The sequence below is a fragment of the Hibiscus syriacus genome, unplaced genomic scaffold (genome assembly GCF_006381635.1).
Source record: "Hibiscus syriacus cultivar Baekdansim isolate YM2019G1 unplaced genomic scaffold, ASM638163v2 tig00111614_pilon, whole genome shotgun sequence".
Classification (NCBI taxonomy): Eukaryota; Viridiplantae; Streptophyta; class Magnoliopsida; order Malvales; family Malvaceae; genus Hibiscus; species Hibiscus syriacus.
The window spans coordinates 800,376-807,332 of record NW_024063134.1 but is presented as its reverse complement, the minus strand read 5'-3'; the positions used below and the strand labels follow the sequence as shown (position 1 = coordinate 807,332).

The 6,957-nt window shown below is 32.8% G+C and overlaps 1 pseudogene; it reads right to left on the bottom strand.

Annotated features, from left to right (window-relative positions):
* Positions 1 to 3,782: 3,782 nt before the first annotated feature.
* Positions 3,783 to 5,409, bottom strand: LOC120165801 (annotated as a pseudogene).
* Between the last annotated feature and the right edge of the window lie 1,548 nt (positions 5,410 to 6,957).

Genomic DNA, 6,957 nt, shown 5'->3' with positions numbered 1-6,957 from the left:
CGGATCGAATGGACTCGACTCGAGCTCGAGCTCGACTCGAGTTCTTAACGAGCCGAAACGAGCTACTCGATAATCGACTCGAAAAGCTCGTGAGCTACTCGAAAAAATTTTATATTATAATTTTAGATTTTTTAAAACTACATTATTAAAAATGTATTTAAAATACATTATTGATAATTATAAAATTTTAAAAATATATAAAAAATTCTATAATACAACTACCATCAAATTTTAATTAACCAGCCCAAGTCCAATTGTTACATTGTATATTACTAAAAGAAAAATAAAAGTCCATTTAATTAAGCACATGTTAAATTACACATTTTTGGTTGATTTTTTTCTTCATTTTTTTAACTTTTTACTACACAAGTACTTGACAACGTAGAAAAATAAAAAAAAATAGACAAACAATAGTAAAATTGAAAATGGTTAAAAATTATTTTTGAATAAATATTCTTATATTTATTCTAAATTAATAAAAAATTATTTGTCTAATGACAAATATTTAATATATTTCTAATGATAATATTTTTAATAACTAATTTTTTAAATTGTTATTATATTTTGAGGTTTCGAGTTCAAATATCAAGGAATTTAATATCAATATACTATATTGTACTTACCTCATAAATTATTACCAAGTCGATTAATTAATGTATTTGACTATTGGTAATGAACCTTAAACCCTAATTTCTAAACCCTAAGCTATAAACCCTAAACCCTAAACCCTAAACCCTAAGCCATAAGCCATAAACACTAAACCTTAAACCTTAAGCTATAAACACTAAACCCTAAGCCCTAAACCTTAATCTTTAAACCTTAAACCATAAGTACTAAACCCTAAAACATAAACCCTAAACTCAGTTATGTGATAGGGATTAAGTTATGCACATGAAGGTAACATACAAATTATGCAAAATGATGTTATGTGACTCCTAAATAAATCATTTGCATACTTATACATAAACATATCATCATGCAAAATAAATATACACAACTTGCTGATTGAGATATGATTTTATCATATCTTAATGATGACTATCGACACTGTTTATAATCGTCTGTTTATTTTAAATTATATCTTTCAAGTAATTTCTATAGATCTACCTTATAAAAAATGGGCGAGAAAGCTAAAACCAATCAACCAGCTTTTCTCCATGGAAAATACGAGCTTGGTCGAATGCCATGAACTTTGCCATGAAAGTTATCAAGAAAGTTTTCTACAAATCAGTAAGGAATCCATGTAAAACAATTAAATGGATTAAGATCTACAGAGAGAATCAATCTAATAACTTACGTGGAAGGAGCCTGCAGCAAGAAATAAGCAAGAATAACTACAATCATTGCCCATACACCCCTATAAAAAAGCACATGGGAGATACTTGATATATGTCAGCAAGTAAAAGGGCTAAGACATTACAATGGCATTAGAAATATATAGAAACCGTTTTACAGATGTTACAAGATCACCAGATTCGTTGCTCTCAGGATCAAGGGCTCCACTTGCCCAACTGTTAAACATATAGAGACCAAACAAATGAGTCTTAAATATAATTTAAATTTAAAGGAGAGAAAGAAGTTTATTCTTAGAAAAAAATGACGACCAAATGATTCACACAACTCAAAACAAAAACATAAGCACGAATTCAAACCAGGAAATACGAATTCTAGCAACAAAAGAAGAATTTGTGTGTTATTAAAAGATAAGTGACCAACAATATAAAAGATGTCTGTAAATCGAAAAAGGGACAAAATGCAGAATTTACAGTCAACCATATGCTAAAAGGAAGTATATATTAAGCAGGGAACTTACATAAGAAAGCATGAACCAATGAACCGGCATCTTCCGACGGGGAAGAGCGTTGCCATGAAAGTTGTCGGCAAAGAGAAGGTGATTAGAGTCGGGATGATGGTTCCGTCATGAAGATGGTGAAACATCTCTATGCTGGACAAAATTGCCACCGCCAATAATGCTCGGGACCTCGCGAACCAGAGTACCAGACAATCCATGGGAGATTTTTGAATAAATATTCTTATAGCTGCTGACACCTTTCTTTTTCTTCTTTATTGTAATTCATGGGAGATCAATTGGAAGTGGAATATTTGGAACCATGATTTATTAATTCAGAGCGTTGAGTTTCGGGAGAGAAGAAGAGGAGGAAGAAGAAGAAGCACAACATACTATATTTAGCTTGAAAGAGGGATATCCTACATCGGTAGTTTTGGGGAATAAGGGGTAAAGTCGAGTTTATAAAAGGGATGGATTTTAGCAGTTGAAAATTAACCCGTTTTCGAGCTTGAATCGAGTTTAAATTGAGCTCAAAATTGAGTTTCGAGTTTTAATTGAATTCTTGATTTTTTTTTGAATTCGAGCCTTTTTGAGTTCGAGTCGAGTTTCAAAAATATATTTCGAGTTCGAGTCGAGCTTAATAATTTTTAGCTCGCGAGTTTTCGAGTCGAGTCGAGCTTGCGTTTAAAGTTTTCGAGTTTGAGTCGAGCTTAGCAATACTCGAGCTCGACTCGGCTCGTTTACAACCCTAGGTTCGACTAACAACAGTTCGAGTAGTCTTGACAATGTGTGCTACATTGAACTTACATCTAGAGCAGCTAGATGTTAAAACAACTTTTCTTCATGGAAATCTTGAAGAAGAGATTTACATACTCCAGCCTGAAGGTTTTGAAGAAAAAGAAAAGAAGAACTTGGTTTGCAGGTTGAACAAATCTCTGTGCGATCTAAAGCAGGTGCCAAGGTGTTGGTATAAGAGATTTGATTCCTTCATCCTTGGATACAACAGACTAAATGCAGACCCTTGTGCTTATTTCAAGAGGTCTGGTGATAAAGATTTTGTTAAATTGATGTATGTGGATGACATGTTGGTTGCAGGACCCAACAAAGATCATATTGAAGAATTGAAGCCACAACTGGCTAGGAAATTTGAAATGAAGGACTTGGGATAAGCAAAAAAGATTCTAGGGATGCAAAATCACCGAGACAGAAGTAATTAAAAGGTTTGGCTTTCACAAAAGAATTACTTAAAGAAGATATTATCACAATTCAACATGCAAGATTGTAAGCCAATTTCTACCCCTCTTCCTATTAACTTCAAATTATACTCTAGTATGAGTCCTAGCAGTGAAGAAGAGAGGATGGAGATGTCTCGAGTGTCGTATGATCGGCAGTGGGAAGTTTAATGTTCAGTATGATATGCACAAGACTAGACATTGCACAAGCAGTGGGAGTGGTTAGTCGGTACATGGAGAATCCAGGCAAAGAGCATTAGAATACAGTAAAGAGGATCCTGAGATACATCAAAGGGACCTCAAATATTGCATTATATTACGGAGGATCAAACTTACTAATCAATGGGTATGTAGATTCTGACTATGTAGGGGACTTGGATAAAAGCAAATCTCTACAGGATATGTGTTCAAAGTTGCTGGTGGAGCTGTAAGTTGGGTTTCAAAATTGCAGTCAGTTGTGGCTACATCCACAACAGAGGCAGAATATGTAGCAGCTACACAAGCCAGTAAAAAAGTAATATGGTTGAAGATGCTATTGGAAGAGCTTAGGTACAATCAAGAGTATGTCTCTTTATTTTGTGACAGTCAAAGCGCCTTGCATATAGCAAGGAATCCAAAATTTCATTCAAGGATAAAACACATACGAGTTCAATACCACTTCATTCATGAAAAGGTGGAAGAAGGAACGGTAGATATGCAGAAGATCCATACCAAAAACAACATAACAGATTTCATGACGAAGGCGATCAATGCTGATAAATTTACCTAGTGTCGATCGTCTTGTGGCCTGTCAGAGATGTAAGCTACATGAAGGTACAAGGTAGAAAGAATGGTATGAAGATATGATTGTTCCAATCAAATCTTCAAGTGGGAGATTGTTGAAAAGTCAAGGAAAGGAAAACGATGCATTAATGCACTGAATTCATTCGGTGCAATTGTCAAAAGTTTCAACTAATTTGTTGAAAAAAATGGTAAAATCTTAAATTTAGTCATTGTACTTTAGTATATTTACAAGATTAGTCCTTAAGCTTCAACTATAAATACCCTAACCCATTTAACTTCAAAACCATCCCAAATTATTCTAGCTTTCTCCAATACTAGAGAATTTAGAGAGTTTTCTTGAGAGTTGTTTTCTCCTTTTTATCAAGAGATAATTGTTATTGTTTTCTCCTTGTTAGATCGAGAGAAGTTGTAATTCCTATTTTCTCATAGTGAAATTCTTCTATCGTTGCCCGTGGTTTTTACCCTATATTATTTAGGGGTTTTCCACGTAAAATTTGTGTCTTTTTTATTTTTATTTTTATTTTCTCAAATTAATAGTTGCGATTTTGTTCTATCCGATAGCCGTCTTCCACAACATGTGCCTCACTTGAAATTTCGAATAAGAGAGGTATACCTATCATAAATGTGCATGGAAGTCGATTCGGTAGAGTTGTAAAGCGCAACATCACCGGCTAGCTAGACTTAGCCATTATATCTCCATTAATTGATACTAATTCTGTGCTCAACTGGTCAAACAAATATATGAGACAAAATCGTAGTGAACATAAATTATCAACGAGTATAAGAGGCCTTTATCGTTCTGTTTTGCTCAGTCATTTTTTTGTTTCAAAACAATACCTATCGTTTTATTTTAGTTTCATTTTGATTACCCACCGAAACTGTTGGTGTAACCTTTCTTAAATTTTTTGAATTTGAATGTGAGTGATCAAAATGAAACCAAGACCAACATGTACCATTAGATATAATTATCTAATTTTTGAGAAAATAATAGATAGATGACAAAAAAAGAACAAAAGTGATAGTTGAAGTGCTAAATGTGTAGTTTAGCCAATAAAAAATAGCTAAGAAATAAAACCAGAATACCTGAAAGACTCCAATATATCTGTTGAAATCAGATTCAGGCATCAAAAGGACCAAATAAAAATGAATGGTATGACCAACCCAAACAGTCATCTGCTTCTTCCTATAACCGCTGCCATCGAATCCACCACAAGGACTGAAACACGGCCGTAGGGTTGGTCTCGGTGCAATCGAAGAACAATTTCTCCCTAACGAAAACCGGCTCCTCCACCCAAATTTGCACCAAATTGATCCCTACGAAAGCGGCCAAGACCAACAAAAAGACCAGCATCATGCACACTTGAGCAGCTCCAAGAAGTCCCAACCCAACTGGCTTCAGCAAGACGGAGCTGCAGTGGGAGATGCTGGAAGGGAGCTTTTGAACCGCCGTCTCTTCGGCACGATGGTTGGAGTCTAAGGCGGCGGATGAGAAGGTGAAGAGAGAGTGATGAAACAGTTGTAAAGGATATCAGCTTGAAGAGATAATAAGGCGGTGAGGCAGTCTGCTGGTTTTGGTACAACAGGGTTAGGTTCTTTGTGCTCCATTTTCATGCGGATTGAGAGGAAGCGACCGTGATGAGAGTGAATTTGTGCTTTGGGGTTGGTAATGGTATGACCCAACCGCTTCTATAGCTGCTTTTGCATGTGCAGAGATACGTGGAGCCAAGGGAAGCTGGGATACCCACACGTGTTGCTGAATCTTTCATTTCTATTTTATTTATTTTCTTAAAATTAAAAACTTAACATAATTATTTCAAATTCATTTTTTTTCTTGAAAAATTAACGATTATCTGAATTAGATATTTATTTACTAACTGAAATATGATATTATCTAATTTCAAAATTATTTAAATTGTATAGTTATTTAAGATTTTAAAATCAGATTTATAATATTTTAGTTAAATTTTAAGATTAAATTTTATCATATTTTAATGTGCATATTAACATAATGTTCAAAATACTATCAAATTTTTAACAATAAAAGCTTTTAATAGTTTGAGACTTAATAAAATAGTATCTTATAATCAAAGAATTATTTTATAATGTTTAATAACATAAATATTTAATCAAATAATGTTATATAATCAAATGATGATTTGTATAATTTTACCTTTTATTAAATGTATTTTTTCAAAATATTTAATTATTTTTATATAATATTTATTTAGTGATATTGTAAAAAGTAATATTTTATTAAAAAATTGATTTTGGATAGGTGTAGTTGTATTGTATACATTATCAATAATGAAGTAATTTAAATAAATATTATATTATAATTTTAGTTTATTAAAAATATTTTTTTTATATTTTAATTCTTTAAAAAATTATAAAATATTTAATTAATAATATTTTTATATTTTTAAATATTTAATTAATTTTAATTAATATTTAATTTAATATTTTTAAATAATATTATTTTAATTTTCCAAATATCTAACCTTCATTCAATATTGATACCTAGGATATTATCAATACCCTAATAGAGAAATATTGATACTCAACATGAGGGTACCGATACTATAAGACATTCTTAGAACACCAAATATAAATCTTGTATCAGTACCAAGGAAGGGTATCGATACAACGACCTCAGTATTGATAATAATTCTTATCGATACCATTGTACAGATTTGGTCAAGAAACCTGACTTGGTGTTAAGGACTCGGGAATGGGGTCTAAGATCGTTAATACTTTTTCAATAAACTTACATGTGAAAACAACTAATGAATATAACACAAGTTAATAGTTTTATGAAATAAGATGTCATAAAACTAGCTCTTGTGTGATGCTTGGGAAACAACGAGGACACGCGAGTTACTTTAGCAAGTATGACAATTGTCTTGTTTGATTAGAATATTCAGATATATTTCAACTAGTGTCAAGGCACTTAGTTGTTAGTCGGATACAGATGCCCCGAGTACTCACAAAGAGTAGGTTGGCCAAATATATGTTTTTGATGCAAAAATTTTGGATCTCACCCTAGGTAACCGAGGGTACTATAGGTGGGATAGAGGGATATGAGTCTCGAGATGCAACAAACTCTTCAACCACACCATAATGCCTACCTCAATATGTGTGTTTAGTATGCTTGTA